The sequence below is a fragment of the Strix uralensis genome, chromosome 12 (genome assembly GCF_047716275.1).
Source record: "Strix uralensis isolate ZFMK-TIS-50842 chromosome 12, bStrUra1, whole genome shotgun sequence".
Lineage (NCBI taxonomy): Eukaryota > Metazoa > Chordata > Aves > Strigiformes > Strigidae > Strix > Strix uralensis.
The window spans coordinates 276,346-294,330 of NC_133983.1; the positions used below are offsets into that span (position 1 = coordinate 276,346).

Genomic DNA, 17,985 nt, shown 5'->3' on the forward strand with positions numbered 1-17,985 from the left:
TGAGCTCTGTCACTGAAGAGCCTGAACGAGGCAAAGAGGCTCCTGTTGCAGAAATAAAGAGCCTGACAGCTTCTGAATGGAGTATTTTAATAAGTGCTTACCCAGGATGACTTTGGGAAGCACTTTTGTGGCAGGGCATATCCCCCAGGCCCCCTCTGCCCCTAATCTGGGGGGGTCCTAGATGTGTGTGGAGATGGAGCTGTTTCTCCTTGCCAGGCCTCTGCTGCACTGGTCCCACCGTGCAGAAAGGTCCTGCCAGCATGTGGCCGCACAGCTCAGCATGTGGCTGCACAAAGCAGGGCCACGACTCTCCAAAAACCCATTCCCTCTTGGACCAAGCCTTCTACCTTCTATTGCCATTCTGGAGTCTTTTGGCACTTGCTTTTCCTTATTGTCAGTGCAGCCAGCTGCCCCCCATCCTCTTCCTCGGTGTTTGCAGTTGTAGTTCCCATCTCTTCAGTGGGCTTATGCTGTCTTTCTCCTCGCCAGATCAACAAGGGTTTACCTGCGTGTTCCTGGCCACTGTGGTAGTGCCCACTGTCCACTTCTCCACTACCAGACTCAACTTTGGAACCTGCTTCATCTACTATGCTGGAATGGCACCTTCCCATCAGAGCCTCATCATCACGAACCAGCCAGATAAGGATGTGAGGTAGGCCTTCTCCACACACTCCTTCGGCCCTTGCTTAGCATGTGCCTGCTCCATGTCCTCATGAGCACTGTGGGTGACATCCTGAGGACGCAGGGAGAGGAGACAGGAGAGCCCTAAGTAGCCCTGATGTTGCACACACAGCCTTGTGACACCTCTGCTCCTCTCAGCTGTGCTTTCTGCCAGTCTGAGCTGCTTGTTCACCAGCACCTCACACCTCCATGTGGACTTCCCAGGGTACGTCCTACGCCCAGGAGGGACAGTGGCGGTGCCCATCACTTTCTATCCCAGAGAGATTGCGTCTTACCATGAGCTTATCCCTTTTGAAATCAACGGTCTTTGCCAGCAAACTATTGAGGTCCGAGGAAGGGGCACGGAAATGAAGGTGAGATGAAATCCAAATCTTAAAACCCCAGGTGGCACAGGCCGCGGGCACAGCTTTCTCGCTCATTTTCCTCGTCTCTTCCCCAGCCTACCATGTTTTAGTTTTCTGCCACAAGGGTGTCAGAAAACCTTTTCTCCTTCTTTCCTTTTGCTTTATATTAATTTCTCCTGCCTTAGGTTGACGTTGTGGTGTTTTGCTGATTAGGGATATCAATTAAACTCAGACACCAGAGTGAAAAGAGCAGGCATATTTTACTAGAAATAACTAAATAATATAACAGAATAATACAGAAAACATACAGTAAGAAAAGACAGAATAGTGCACTTAAACAAATAGGAAAATACAGGGTAATGCATGAAATCATTACTACCTGAGAGAGAGAGAACAGTGATTAAGAAAGATCCATCACCACTTGCACCCGTTCCCACCATCCAGACCTGCAGGCGCTGGGCAGCCCCGGGTGCAGCGAGGATTTGTTGAGCCTGTCCCGGCGAGTGGGAAATCCTACGCAGTGCGTCCACCCATAGGTGAGGGACCCAAAGTCACTGTGAGCGGGTCCAGCCTTATATACCTAAAAATCAGCAAGCCAGAATAGCTGGCACCTTTGTTTTAAGTGGAAATATCTGGTTTAAATTTCACATTAGGTTCCCCCCAGAGCCTGGCCAGGGCTCAAGGAAGAAACTAAGGGAATTTCTCTGCTTATCGGATCGGATTATGCACAAGGTCTCACATCAGGCCTCGAGGACAGGCACCTGCCTCCATGACTCTGTTATTCTATTCATATACAAAGGAAGGGAAAGATACATCCAAGATAGCTCCATCCTCCATGCATATTTCATTAATGATTACATACTGAGTTAACAGTTTTGGTTCAGGGCCTGTTGCTCAGGCTTCAACACTTCCACCCTTTATATCAGAATAGGTGGTTTGTTATAACTTAGTATAATACCTGTTAGCACAATGGTTATAAAATATACAGGATTCATCTATAGGTCAACTCTGGCTTGGGCCTATGGTCCAAGCCTTAGCACTTCATGTGGAACCACAAGGAAAGGTGGTGAAGCTGGGAGCCCTCTCCATCGGACAGACGGTGAAGAAGATTGTCACCATAGCCAACAACAGTGCTGCTCCTCTCACTTTTAAGCTCAGTCTCAAGTCAACCATGCCAGAGCTGCAGGAAGGCCCCTTCCTTCACTGGAGAGCGCTTTGCTGTGCCTCCAGGGATGCCTGCAGGTAGCTGTGAGCTGCTCTGGGGGGAGCTAGTAGCTAATTACAGTTGTGTGCTGTCCTGTCCTCCCTGCTGGGCAGTGTGAGTGCCTCATCTGAGCCAGGTGTCAGGACTCCCCTCATAGCCAGAAGTGAGAAGAAGGTACCATTCCTCACCTGTTTCAGACACATATGTTAGGATGTATTAGGTATGGAAATGTAATCTTTAAAGACCAAGAGTTATGGCTCTCCTGGAGCTCAAGTGAAATTACTTTGGAAGACGTAGTCCAGCTCACCGTGGCTGGATGCACACATCACAGGAAAATTCCTTTGGTAGCTGAGGATGTGTACCTGGGAATGAGTAGGACTGGGGCAATGTTGATGGGAACAGAACAGGAATGGGAAGACTCTATGGAGGATTCACAGCTCGGTTGCCCGATGAAGTAGTCTCCACTCATTTCTTTGGGCAGGTTCTCTGCTTGAAGCCCACCAATGAACTAAGCCTGAAGCCCAAAGGAGAGACCTGTAAAGTGGAAGTGATCTTCTCCCCAAAGTGCTGCATCCAGCCGTTCACCGAAGAAGTGATGTTGGAGTGCAGTGGCCTGGTGCGTTCCCTCTTCATGGTGCGGGGCTCCTGCCAGGGCACCCACGTGAGCTTGGACCAGGAACACCTCAGCTTCGGAGTGGTGGTGCAGCAGAGCTACACATCCTGGCACCTCACCATGCAGAACACGGGCGACATAGGAGTCAAGTAATGCAAAACCCTGTCCTCTCTGGTGGCCGAGAGCTTGGGTGAGGGTTGGATGGAGCTGTAGCTTGCCCAGAGAGTTGTCATCTGCTTTTCCATTCCAGTGGGGAGTTGTGCAGCCAAGGCTGTGCAGTCAGGCCCTGGAACTTAGCAAGGGGTACAACCAAAAGCTTGTTTACGGATGGGTGCAGCTGAGTCCTGCCCAACCTGAAGCCTTAGTGCCAGGTGGCTCAGCACCCTGCCTGAGATGCTGTGGAAAATCCCACAAGAGAATTAGAAATGGCACGTTGTGTTCGCAGCCTCCCGGTTGTTAATCATTCCTTTCTGTCCTTGTGCTTTCCTTGGCAAGGTTTAAGTGGGACATCAAGAGCTTCAAGCCAGATTTCTGCATCAGCGCCACAAAGGGTTACATCTTCCCAGGAATGGACGTTCCCTTCGTTGTGACCTTCTGCCCCTCTAAGCTGAGCTGTGCTATCCAGTGCGAGGGCCTGCAGTGCTTCATCGAGGGCAGTGAGCCGCTCCAGCTTACGCTGGCAGGATGCTGCATGGAGACCCCTGTGTCCAAAGAGGTAACTGGAACAGAGACAGGACAGGTGCCCCCTTACCCCACCATTTGCACCACATCTCTCCCAGGGCAGGAACTAGAGGAATCTTACAGGCATAGAGTCACTCCTGCCTGTCATCCTGTCTGGGTGTCCCAGAGAGCTGAGAAAACCCCTGGGCAGGGTTCCCAAAATCTGTGAGCCCTGTAGTTGCCTTCCTCCCCTATTAAAGGTGCTGTTCCTCCAGCGAGTACCTCAGCTGTCCTGGCTCTGCCCTGCAGCACCTTTGCCGTGGGGACACCCTGCAGGGCTTTTCTGAGACCCCCCCCACGTCCCCCAGAGCCACCCATCTATAGCCACAATATGGCACCGGCACCCACATTTTTCCTCCCTGTCGGGGCGGGGGAGGGCATTCAGCACTAGGAGCGGACAAGGCATCTGCATCCAGCTCCTGGGGAACAGGGATGCCACGTGAAGGACTCCTGGCCCTTACAGGCCTTGCAGGAGCATGCAGCTGGGAGGTGTTGGCTCTTGCTCCCAAGAGAGAATCAGGAACTGCTCGTCAGCCTGCCCACGAAGGGACTGCGCGGCTGCAGGACTTGTCCTTGCACAGGAGAGAGATCCTTCCAGGGCTTTCAGTTTTCTTTCTCCCCTCCTAGGGAGGCAGCAGCCCCCTTCACCCAGCATGCAAAAGACTCATTCCTCTTCCTTCTCTAAGAACCAACAATTTGATTTACGCCAAGATCTATGCTCAAATGGAAATTTGGTATACGACAAGGAAAAGCCTCTCCCTGTGCATAAAGCTAGTCAGAGTGGAAAGGGTTCCTCGCTGTGACCAAGCAGCCTCTGTGCTCCTCTGTTGCAGACGCTGACTTTCACGTGTGCCATGCGCGAGAAGCACAGTCAGACCATCCTCCTGTCCAACCCGAACAATAAGGACTTGCACTGTGCAAGGCGTCATTGAGGGGCAACACTGGAAGGGGCCTGAATTTTTCCACAAGCCCTACACGATCACTTACGAACCCCTAACCATGAGCTCTGAGAACAAGAAGCATCAGGTATGTGAGCTGTGCCAGCACGCTGACCCTCAGAGCATGACCCTCATTGCTTTGGGCAGGAGGTTGGACGAGATGACCTTCAGAGGTCCCCTATGAACAGAAATTATCCTGCGATCCTATGTTGGAAACTGGGTTTCTTGGTGGCTAGAGGCCAGGTGTAAGGGAAGTTCAGGTGGGAGGTCTGGACTGACCACTAAACGTACTGGAGCAGCTAACCTAAAAAGCCAGGCTGTCTGATGGTCCAGGAAATGAAGTTTGTTTTGTGCAGCTCCTGGTCGTTGCCTGTGCAGCCCAGGGGGGCTCAGAGACCCCTGTGCTCAGCCCTATGGGCTGCACAGGCTCCCCACGCCCTGGGCATGACCACTTCTGCCTGCACTGCCCTGCTGGGGCCCTTTTGCAGCACACAGGGAACTAGAGGGGAGAAGCTGCCTTGCCATTTCTCAGTGCCCCCCCCGGCCATGAGCAGCCAGGTGGGAAATGACACTGAGATCTCTCTTGACATCTCCTTCAGGAGCTTTGGAAAGAGCCCTTCCTGCAGGTCTGGGACTGGGCACATGGGGGTGACTGGCCCCTCTGGTCGCATGGGCAGACCAGGGGCAAGCTCTTAAATCAAGGGGGTCAGTGCAGAAGGGCTCTGGGGTGCTGGAGCTGCTGGGGTCCTTGTCCCACTCCAGCTGACCTTCTCCCACACCAGAATTTAGGCCTGAGTGGAGGCTGGAGACTTGTGGGCACAATCTCCAGGGTGCTCAGCAGATCCGTGCCCTGTGGGGTTGGACATGCTCAGCATCTCTTTAACATACAGCCCTGCATGAAGAGTCCCGCAGTTTTCAGCTGCTCTGGAGGCAGAGGAGATGCCCCAGGGTAGGTGGCTGTGATCCACTGGCACCCCAGATGAGGACTGGATATGAACTTTCCATGGCTCACCCTGGCTGGTAGGACCCTGCCGTGCCAGCTGACAGGCAGTAATGCTGGGGCAGTTGAGCTTAGCAGGGACTGCCACCCCCTTAGCACAGCTGTCCCTGCATGAGCACAGGGCTGGCAGCTGATGTGCCCAGGGAAAGGGGTGTTAGGATGGTCAGAGCAGCTCTGCTGCAGGGCCGCTGTGAGCTTGCTCTGCCCAGACATGCTGCCCGTGTCCTGTCACTGCGCCAGCCCCAGTGGGTACGACGATGCCATCTCCACCGGCGCAAGACACGGGGCTGCGGTCACAGCTCTGCCAGCTGGACCTGCCCAAAGCTGCTCAGGTGGCAGCCTGAGACATGGGACTGTCCAGGTGTGCTGAAGAGCCAGTAACTGGTCCAGGCAGAGAGCAGGCGAGCTCACTTACCCTATTTCTTGTCTCTAGGGCTCCCTCTATTTCCCATTGCCAGATGGGACAGGCTTGTACTATCTCCTGCAAGGGACTGCTGAGACCCCAAAGTGTTCAGGGACCATTTCCAGCAGGTGCCATGTAGGACTTCCTACACTGAGCTCATCCCTGTCTCCAACTGGCTGAAAGGCCACACAGTGGTGACTCTAGCCCAGGAAGTCTCATCCCATCAGCAATCCCTGCAGCGGTGCAAGGAAGAGCTTCCCACTGCCTGGAAGCTCCTTCCTGCAAGCTTTTCACTCTCCTTGGCTATTTCTGCCTGTAGGTGTCTGGGATCACACTGGCCATGTTCTGCCTACGCAGACCCGTCCCGGAGGGCTTTCCTCCCAGGCGGATGAGAGCTGGCTCCCTCGGGGGCATTGAGGAAGAGAGGGGCTGGGTTGTACCCCACCATGAGGGGTGTCCTGTGGGAGTCCTTCCTGTTGACCTTCACTGCATTCTTCTCACCCACAGGTTCCTCGTGGTGGTAGACATGCTCAAACCAGAAAACCTGGAAAGCAGTTCTGTGCTGCAGGGGCTGGAATACATTGATGTGCCAGGCTCTGCCAAGAAGGACTACAAGCTCACCTTCCTCTCCTACAAGGAAGCAGTCTTTAACGCAATGGTAAGTGTGGACATGGGGCTGTGGGGCCTTCCAAGGAGCTGTTGACTTCCTGAGAAGCTACACGCCTGCTCTCATACCTCCCCGTGCCCACTGGTGGGACTGTAGGTGTCCTGGGTGGGTACTGAACAGCAGGCATCTCTCCACACCCCCCACTCACCTGTCAGTCTCTGTGAGGGTCCCACCGGGGGCTGCTAAGCACAGGTGGACCAGGACACTGGTGAGCTGGAATCAATGGGCAGTCGGGAGAGTATCAAGTAGAAATACCTCACACGCTTTCCCCAGCCTCGCACTCTTCCTCAGTGGCTGCTTACAGCCATTCTTGGAAGCAGGGTGCTGAGCTTGGTGCTCTTGAGGCTGGCTTCAGCACAGCTGGTATATTTTTATGTGCAGAATGACCAGCGCTGCCCTTTTTCTCCGATTCAGGTGACCTTCCTCAACAAGGTGACCAAGGAGTACTTGTTCTACATGGTGACTTTCAAGGCCACTGCTTCAGGACCCATCAGCACTCTTGAAGTGACCAGTGCTGTTGGGCAGAGAGTGTCTGCCACCGTCAAGGTGGACAACCCTCTGCCTGTCCCGGTGACGTTTGCTGTACGTTGCAAAGTGCCCGACATCAGTGTTCCCCCACATTTCACTGTTCCTGCGCAGTCGGAGGTAGGAGCAAAGCTCATGCAGTGTGCTCTCCTCTCCTGCAGCCTTTCTGGGAGTGGGTGGTCCTGAGGGGTGACGCCCTGCATGAACCATCTGGGGCTTCTTCCCAAGGGTGACAGCTCCCACCTACTAATAATCTGGAGGGGAAGCAGAGTGTAAGAAGATGCCTAGTGGGAATCGCCCTGCGCTGGTGGAGTCTGCCATGCTACCCCTTCTGAGATGTTTCCATCAGGCCTCACAGGGCGGGTCCTTGTGCCACAGGCTCTGTATTTAGTGTGGGTATTTTCAGTTTAGAGTGGCTGCAGGGCATGCCTCACCCCACTGGCAGGGAGTTTGCAGCCTCGATCGATAGGTGTTTTGTGCCCTGGGGGAGTAGAGGGGCATTTTAGGGTGGGAAGCTTCTGGGATAGTGCTGGAGGGCTCTGAGCTGTTGGGGACGGTCCCCCGAGTGAACTGTCCCCCAGATGTAGCAAGGCTCTGCCCCAGAGAGAGGGACCTGGAGCAAGGGAGGGTGCTGGGCTGCCTTCCAGCACTGCTGGAGCACACCAGGGACCGATTTCCCCTGTTGCAGGCCCTGCTTTCCCCATCTCTGCCTGACTCAGTGGCTTTTCCTTTGGTTCCTCCCAGGATGATCTTGTCTTTGAGTATCAGCCTGTGAAAGTGGGCGAGAGCACCGGGTGCCTGGTGCTCCGGAGCAGCAGCTTGGGCTCTTTCTATTACAATCTGCACCTGAAAGCCACCATGAGTGGGCCGGAGAAGCCCCTCTACTTCTGCACCACACTGGGCTCTAGTCAGACCATGACCACCAAAATAATGAATTACGCCCAGCAGAAGACCAACTACCACTCCAGGTGACCCCAGCCTGCCCTGGGCCCTTGCTGGGAGGCAGCTTGTCTGGCCAGCATCAGCCCTCTCTGTCAAGGGATCCTACCCCTCTAGCTTGGCCTGGCTGAGCTGGGGTGGCCACATGAGCCTGCGGGTCTCCCCACCAATGCTGGGCTTGTCCCCAGCCGGCCTGTCTTCACTTGCAGATGTTCTCTGCTGCCCTTTCTGGAGCTGCTCTTGCAGGTTCCGTGGCCCATGCAAGACTTCCCCGTTACTGCCAGGGCTGGGGTTTAAGGTCCTCCAGAACTTGGGTGCAGGGTTGTCCCTGCTGGGCACGTTTGGACACTCCTGATGGCCATTCCTCACTGGCAAGTGGTGGGGGGGACAGGCGCAGTGACAGGCAAGGGACAGGGACCCTAGACAATGTGACGGTGGGGACCTTCTGTTTCTTCCTGAGGTGCTGGATCTGCTTTTGTGACCCGCCCCCTCCATGGTCTCTTCTCTCCCCTGTGCAGACCAACTGCGCCGGCTTCCTGACGGAGAAAACCATCGGCATGTCCCCTGCCAACCTGGGAGGCTCGGAGGTGAGCATGGATGTGACCTTTGAGCCCTGCCAGCTGGGTGAAGCCAGGGCCACACTGCAGCTCTCCTCCCTGCTTGGTGGGGAATACAGCATCCCCCTCTTGGGCCTGGCCCTCCCCCCAAGTCCCAGGGCCCCTCCCCCATCCAGGCTGATGACAGCACCTCCATCCCCTTCAAGAACATCTTCCTGCAGCCCATGGCCTTCCAGTACCGGGTGGAGCACCTGGCCTTCACCCTCAGGGCCCCCGAGAGCTTGCGCTCCAAGCAGACCACCTCCCTCTCCATCTCCTTCGAGGGTGGCCTGACCCCTGGCACAGCCCCCGTCACCCGCAAGATGGTGGTGTCCTGCACTGGGGCGGGGGGTGTCTCCTGGGTCTACTACCTCCGGGGCCTTCCCCCTCACAGGTGAGCTGTGCCCCCCCAGGAGCCCCTTGGGCTCAAGGCCGCAGCCATTGGGGCGTGACCTGAGGGCGCAGTTACTGCTACAGCGGTTGCTCTGGACTAACCCCCTTCCCTTTGCAATAACCACGCTAGTTTTGGACTAAACCGTTGGTTTTGGACTAAACCTGCTTGCTTTGGAGTAAACCCAGAGCAGACCAGGGTGCGGGGCCGGTGGCGCCGGGGCTGGGGCAAGTGCAGGAGTCCTCCACACTGCGCAGGGGTGCTCTGCAGCATGGCGGAGGGATCCAGTGGTGGCTGAGCGGGAGGCAGCGGTCGGGTGCTGAAATATGAGCTCTGCAGGGGGTGGAAGGCGGTGGCCTACAAGGCTGAGGAGATGGATGGGGGTGGCGGGAGCGGGCCCGTGCTGCTCGGCTCACACTGCTGGCTCACACTGAGCCTGCTGTCAGCCAGCGCCCCTGCATCCCTTTCTACAGGGATGCTCTCCAGCCACTCCTCTCCCTATTATGCTTGTGCCTGCCATAGTGCCCTCCCAAGTGCAGAAGCCGGTATTTTCATTTCTTAAATTTCATCCCATTAATGATTGCCCAGTGCTCCAATCTATCTAGATCCCTCTGCAAGGCCTCCTGTCCTTCAAGAGAGTCATCAGCACCTCCCAGTTTGGTATCACTGGCAAACTTGCCAGTGGTACATTCAACTCCTCCAGTGAGATCATTGATAAAATACTGAACAGAGCTGGCCCTAGGACTGAATCCTGAGGAACGCCGATGGTGGCTTGTCTCCAACCAGATGTAGCCTCAGTCACTACAAGGCTTTGAGCTCTGCCCTTCAGCCAGTTCTTCACCCAGTGCACCATCAACCTGCTCATCCCACAGTCGGACAACTTGTCCAGAAGGATGCTATGAGGGACACTATCAAAAACCTTTACTAGAATCCAGAAGAACTACATCCACTGCCATCCCTTCACCACTAGGTGGGTGAAGTGTCAAAACTTAGAAACTTTCTCAAGTCTCAAAAACATCTAAGAAGGAAATACAAAAAAAATTCTGAGATAAGAATCCACATTAGTATATTTGTGATAAGCTTTCTTCCCAGTCCTCCTGAGTTCAGTGTAACACAGTGAAGCCGATAATATAGAAGGGGTTTTTTAACATGATGGCTAAGGATTTCAAAGTAAAACATATTTTTAACACATACAGTTAAATTAGAGAACATTTGCCAAATGACTTGTATGTGATCCTTTAAAGCGACTCGAGTTGCTGGATGATGCTGGCATCACCCCTGTGAAATCAGAGTTTCTGCTGTCACAAGCGTGATTTAACATTACCATGTCACCAATCCCTTCTTCAAAAACACTGATAATATTGTGCATGCTGACATCATTCACTGAACGAAACCCATTAATTCTCCTTACTAGAAATTAGGTTTGACCCTGTAAAACATTTCAATAAATAAAGTTATTAAAACGTAGATTTAACTAAGATGGTCTGATGCAGTTTTAAATGGTGACGCATAAATACATTCTTTCGAGTGAAGGAAGGCCTGGAACAACTGCAAAATTCATTTTGAAAAACTCATGGCTAAATGCTTCTGCAAGAATTTGAGAAAATGAGAATGCATCACATCTAGAAAACCACATTCTAGCCCCAAAAGAACGCTTAATGCGTCTAAACTAAGAGTTTAGTAATTCACAGTTTTCAGCATAATTAAAAAGGTCAAATATGTCTTTCTCTAAGTACCAAGTCAGAGAGAGAGAGAGACGGGGCTTTGCGAACAAGGCAGCCTGGCTCCCCGCAGGAGCGTCTGACCTTGTGTCTGCCGAGACGACCTCGTGTGACAGCGGGGAGGGAGTCAGACCTGTGTCACTGCAGGTGGCTTCTGGTTGCGTGGCTTGATCAGCGTCAATCCTAGCGGGGGGGGGGGGGGGGGGGGGGGGGCGGCGGGCGGCGCGTGGTGTGATCACCGTCAATCGTATGGGCATCCTCTCTATTCCAAAGACTGACAACTCATTGACACCAACACGCCTCCCGTCAACCAACTCAAGCCCCTGCTGGTAATCACGGCTCACCTCTCAGGAGGGGCAGAAGAAACCTTTCCCACCAGGAAAGCTGCTACTGCGCCAGTGCTCAAAATGCTCTTGCCAGAAATCATTCCCACATACGCAACGCCTGGACCCAGAGGAGCCGGCCAGGATTCTCATTCCGCAGCAGCAATACTAAGCAACATTTGTCAAAGTGGAAGAATACAGCGACAGCTACATCCTCCACATCATCTGCAGTTCTCAGGACAGATGGAAAGAAGGAATAAATGACAAGTGCTAAAAAGATTAAAATAAAAGGTCTTAAAACATGGAGTAAGGTAGGTCTGAAGTTTTATCTGAATTGGAGTTTGAATCTGAAATTTTAGGGATAGCGCTTTGGGATATTCCAAGTACCCCTAGCCAACCTCTGGGCTTCTCACCAGCAGAAAGAGCGTTTGGCAGGCACTGAGCTCCACCTGGGACCTTCGTCCCTGCTAGGACCAGCCTCCTCGATGGAGATGAACGGTTGAGCCAAGACGTCCTGTTATTAGGAAGCATTTGTTTGCCAAGAGGGAGGTCAAACACTGGAACAAAATTCCTGGAGAGGTGGTTGATGCCCCAAGCTTGTCAGTGTTTAAGAGGCATCTGGACAACGCCCTTAACAACAGGTTTTAACTTTTGGTCAGCCCTGAATTGATCAAGCAGTTGGACTGGATGGTCGCTGTACGTCCCTTCCACATGAAACAGTCTATTCCAGTCTGTTCTAAACGATACGACCTGTCTTTTTGGATGTGGCAGTCAGTGCAGTGATCGATTGATACTGAGCACTGTCTGGGAATGCAGTTAGTACTGCCAGAGTTAAATTCTTTCAGGATGTGCTATTTCAGCACCTCCTGGCCTTGCAGGGCCCTTGCAAAGAGGAAAGCATGCTCTTAAGATGCACTGCCTTGGAAACTGGTTCGTTTCCAAGTGTGACTCAAAGTGCAGGTTTTAGCTGATAAAGTAGATGTGGTTTGAAGTCCTGGCTCCTGACAGGCTGTCTTCTTCCTAACAGCCCTCTGCAGAGGGGGCACTCCTGGCAAGGGAACTCATCTCTAGCCTCACTCTGCCTGCTGCTCCATCAGAGCCATGTCTGGACAGGGGCGAGGGCCTGTCTCTTCACACCTGGCTGGCATCAAAATGTTGTGATTCTTTAACTGAGTCAACATAGCCTGGCAGCTTTCCGCCCTCATTTCACTAGTTTTGCAGACTGATTCATTACCAGGCATGTGCTAGAGGATTGGTTTATATCGTTGCTTTTATTAATTTAAAAGAAAACCAAAAAAAGCAGCTCCTTTGCATCTGAATAACCTCATCAGTAACTTCATCCCCCCACCAATCCAGGCGGTTTCAGCTGTGCCCAGGGCATGGCCACCAAGGTCAGGGACAGCCCCTGGGCCTCCTGGGCACAGCGACTGCCTCGAGGTCAGCACCCCAAAGGCTTCCTCTGAAGGGTGCTGGGCGGAGGGGGCGGGCGGGGCTGCGCGTGGGGGGCACTGTCAGTCACCCCCACGTCACAATGCCGCCCCCACGTCACAATGTCACCCCCGGCAACGCAGCAGTCGCAGTGCCCCGGGGCAGTATAAAAGGGGGCACCTGCCAGTGTCCAGCTGTGCCAGAGCTGCCCCAGGGGCAGCCCAAAGACATCTGAGAGGAAGCCCTTGAGGAGAGGGTGGGATTACTGGGAGGGGGCTGAGGGAGGAAGGCTGGAACCTGCTCGAGGATGCTGGAGGTTCTCTGCTGCAAGGCCAGCTCCTGGCAGGGCCACCTTCAAATCTCATCTGATGGATGGAAATCCTGCTTCAAGCCTTCCGGGAACAGATGCAAACCTCTCAGGAGATAAGAGCCACCAAGCGCTGGATGTGCCCTAGGCTATCAGGCCGTTTCTGCTGGAGAGCCGTGGCCAGCCGAAGGGAATGAATGCCTTCTTGAGGAGCACTGCAGAACTCGCCGTCCTCACCCCTGCGGAGCCAGGGGCAGCAGCCGTAAGAAATGGGATGCAGGGATGTTGTCAGGGGTCCCAGTGCTTTGAAGCACCCGCTAGACAGGCACAGGAAAGATTCTTGCCCCCAAGGTCAATCTGACCAGGGGCATTTGGCCACTCTCGGAAGCCCCTGAGATGGCTCCAAGGTGAGGGAGAACAGGGCTTGGGCATCTCCTGGGAGGCATGACCAGCCTGTGGGATGAGGAGGCAGGTCTTGCTCACCTGCTCAGGGAATAGCCGATCGCCAGCACTCTGGGGTCAGGAAGGAATTTTCCCCCAGGGCACATTGGCACTGGTCCCCGGGGGTTTTTTGCCTTCCTCTGCAGCACTGAGCAGGACCACTTGCCAGGGCTCCTCCGGTCCCTTTTGGCTGGCTTACTGCCTGCTGCTCGTGCACCACGAAGATGGCCTCTCATGACCTTCAGCTGGGGGGAGGAAGGCTTTTTTTCCCCCACGGTGCGCTAGCAGGTGTCCCCTGGGGTTTTTTGCCTTCCTCTGCAGCGCTGAGCACGGCCCCTGGCCAGGGGTCCTTTGGGCCATGCTGGCCAGTTGCCTGCTGCTCTTGCTCCATGAAGGTGGCCCTCGTGCCCCGCATCCGGGGGGAGGAAGCTTTCTAGACTCCCAGGGTGCGCCCCAAGGGTGGCCCCCGGGGGTTGCTGCTTGTCCTCTGTAGCACTGAGCACAGCCCCTTGTCAGGGCTCCTCTGAGTCCTTTTGACTCCGTCCTTGCCTGCGGCTCTGGCACCACCAAGCCAGAAACACCCCTTGTGCCCTGGCTCTCCTTCCCATGCCTGGCCCAGAAGCACAGCAGAGCAGGTTTTGGAGGGCCGAAAGTACGACTGGCGTTGGCAAGTGTAATACTTTGGAAAATACCACGTACCTCCTTCTCGCTCCTCCTCTTTTCAAAGTGTGTCATTGGTCCTGGTCCTCATTCTGCAGATTCTCGCTCTTGAGGAAACAGGGAATACCTGGCCTGCTTTCTTGCTGCCACTTTATCATCCTAAGTCAAATGTGGCATTGATGATAGCCCTTTCTTACAGTCTGAAACAAAGGATTTAGAAACACGAGAGCAAAACAAAGGATAAAAATAGTAAAAAAAGCCCAATTAAAAGAATAAAAAGAGCAAAATTAATATAAAAATAGCCATTCAAATAGTTATAAAATAGTTATAGGAATAGCTATAAAAACAAATATAAAAAGCTATAAAATCGAATTATCAAAATGAAACAAAGAATTTAGAAACACGAGAGCAAAACTACGGATAAAAATAATTTAAAAAGACCAATTAAAAGAATAAAAGTAAAGAGCAAAATTAATAAAAAAATAGCCATTCAAATAGTTATAAAATAGTTATAGGAATAGCTATAAAAACAAATCTAAAAAGCTATAAAATCGAAATATCAAAATAGAATTCTAGAAATTATATAAATCAAAGGTAGCATTGATGATAGTCCTTTCTTACAGACTGAAACAAAATTTAGAAACACGAGAGCAAAACTAAGGATAAAACTAATAAAAAAAAGCCCAATTAAAGAATAAAAAGTAAAGAGCAAAAATAATAATAAAAATAGCCATTCAAATAGTTATAAAATAGTTATAGGTATAGCTATAAAAACAAATATAAAAATCTATAAAATCGAATTATCAAAATAGAATTCTAGAAATTATTTAAGTCAAACGTGGCATTGATGATCATCCTTTCTTACAGTCTGAAACAAAGGATTTAGAAACACGAGAGCAAAACTAAGGATAAAAATAATTTTAAAAGCCCAATTAAAAGACTAAAAATTAAAGAGGAAAATTAATAATAAAAATAGCCATTCAAATAGTTATAAAATAGTTATAGGAATAGCTATAAAAACAAATCTAAAAAGCTATAAAAACGAAATATCAAAATAGAATTCTAAAAATTATATAAATCAAACGTGGCATTGATGATCGTCCTTTCTTAAAGTCTGAAACAAAGAATTTAGAAACACAAGAGCAAAACTAAGGATAAAAATAATTTTTAAAAGCGCAATTAAAAAAAAAAATAAAGAGCAAAATTAATAATAAAAATAGCCATTCAAATAGTTATAAAATAGTTATAGGAATAGCTATAAAAACAAATATAAAAAGCTATAAAATCGAATTATCAAAATAGAATTCTAGAAATTATTTAAGTCAAACGTGGCATTGATGATCGTCCTTTCTAACAGTCTGAAACGATTTAGAAACACGAGAGCAAAACTAAGGATAAAAATAATTTTAAAAAGCCCAATTAAAAGAATAAAAAGTAAAGAGCAAAATTAATAATAAAAATAGTCATTCAAATAGTTATAAAATAGTTATGGGAATAGCTATAAAAACAAATATAAACAGTTATGAAATCGAATTATCAGAATTCTAAAAATTATATAAATCAAATGTGGCATTGATGATAGTCCTTTCTTAGAGTCTGCAACAAAGGATTTAGAAACACGAGAGCAAAACTAAGGATAAAAATAATTTTAAAAGCCCAATTAGAAGAATAAAAGTAAAGAGCAAAAATTAATAATACAAATAGCCAAATAGTTATAAAATAGTTATAGGAAAAGCTATAAAAACAAATGTAAAAAGCTATAAAATCGAATTACCTTAATAGAATTCTAAAAAATTATATAAATCAAACGTGGCATTGATGATAGTCCTTTCTTAGAGTCTGAAACAAAGAATTTAGAAACACGAGAGCAAAACTAAGGATAAAAATAATAAAAATAGCCCAATTAAAAGAATATAAAGTAAAGAGTAATAATATTAAAAATAACCATTCAAATAGTTATAAAAATAGTTATAGGAATAGCTATAGAAACAAATCTAAAAAGCTATAAAATCGAAATATCAAAATAGAATTCTAGAAATTATTTAAGTCGAACATGGCATTGATGATCGTCCTTTCTTACTGACTGAAACAAAGAATTTAGAAACACGAGAGCAAAACTAAGGATAAAAATAATTTTAAAAGCCCAATTAAAAGAATAAAAGTAAAGAGCAAAATTAATAATACAAACAGCCAAATAGTTATAAAATAGTTATAGGAATACCTATAAAAACAAATCTAAAAAGCTATAAAATCGAAATATCAAAATAGAATTCTAAACATTACATAAATCAAACGTGGCATTGATGATCGTCCTTTCTTACTGACTGAAAAAAAGGATTTAGAAACACGAGAGCAAAACTAAGGATAAAAATAATTTAAAAAAGCCCAATTAAAGAATAAAAAGTAAAGAGCAAAATTAATAATAAAAATAGCCATTCAAATAGTTATAAAATAATTATAGGAATAGCTATAAAAACAAATCTAAAAAGCTATAAAATCGAATTATCAAAATAGAATTCTAGAAATTATATAAATCAAAGGTGGCATTGATGATAGTCCTTTCTTACAGTCTGAAAGAAAGGATGTACAAACACGAGAGCAAAACTAAGAATAAAAATAATAAAAATAGCCCAATTAAAAGAATATAAAGAGTAAAAATAATATTAAAAATAACCATTCAAATAGTTATAAAAATAGTTATAGGAATAGCTATAGAAACAAATACAAAAAGATATAAAATCGAATTATCAAAATAGAATTCTAGAAATTATTTAAGTCAAACGTGGCATTGATGATCGTCCTTTCTTACAGTCTGAAACAAAGAATTTAGAAACACGAGAGCAAAACTAAGGATAAAAATAATTTTAAAAGCCCAATTAAAAAAAAAATAAAGAGCAAAATTAATAATAAAAATAGCCATTCAAATAGTTATAAAATCGTTATAGGAATACCTATAAAAACAAATATAAACAGTTATGAAATCGAATTATATAATTTTTAGAATTCTATATTTATAAATCAAATGTGGCATTGATGATAGTCCTTTCTTACAGTCTGAAACAAAGGATTTAGAAACACGAGAGCAAAACTAAGGATAAAAATAATTTTAAAAGCCCAATTGAAAGAATAAAAGTAAAGAGGAAAATTAATAATAAAAATAGCCATTCAAATAGTTATAAAATAGTTATAGGAATAGCTATAAAAACAAATATAAAAAGCTATAAAATCAAAATATCAAAATAGAATTCTAGAAATTATTTAAGTCAAACGTGGCATTGATGATTGTCCTTTCTTACAGTCTGAAACAAAGGATTTAGAAACACGAGAGCAAAACTAAGGATAAAAATAATTTTTAAAAGCCCAATTAAAAGAATAAAAGTAAAGAGCAAAATTAATAATATAAATAGTCATTCAAATAGTTATAAAATAGTTATGGGAATAGCTATAAAAACAAATATAAACAGTTATGAATTCGAATTATCAGAATTCTAAAAATTATATAAATCATACGTGGCATTGATGATAGTCCTTTCTTAGAGTCTGCAACAAAGGATTTAGAAACATGAGAACAAAACTAAGGATAAAAATAATTTTAAAAGCCCAATTACAAGAATAAAAGTAAAGAGCAAAATTAACAATACAAATAGCCAAATAGTTATAAAATAGTTATAGGAAAAGCTATAAAAACAAATGTAAAAAGCTATAAAATCGAATTATCAAAATAGAATTCTGAAAAATTATATAAATCAAACGTGGCATTGATGATCATCCTTTCTTAGAATCTGAAACAAAGGATTTAGAAACACGAGAGCAAAACTAAGGATAAAAATAATTTTAAAAGCCCAATTAAAAGAATAAAAGTAAAGAGCAAAATTAATAATATAAATAGCCATTCAAATAGTTATAAAATAGTTATAGGAATAGCTATAAAAACAAATCTAAAAAGCTATAAAATCGAAATATCAAAATTATATAAATCAAACGTGGCATTGATGATCGTCCTTTCTTAGAGTCTGAAACAAAGAATTTAGAAACACGAGAGCAAAACTAAGGATAAAAATAATTTTTAAAGCCCAATTAAAAG

At 47.5% G+C, this 17,985-nt stretch overlaps 1 pseudogene; it reads left to right on the plus strand.

The window, feature by feature from the left end:
• The first annotated feature begins 260 nt into the window (after nucleotides 1-260).
• LOC141948967 (hydrocephalus-inducing protein homolog) lies at nucleotides 261-10,929 on the plus strand (annotated as a pseudogene).
• The last annotated feature ends 7,056 nt before the right edge of the window (nucleotides 10,930-17,985 follow it).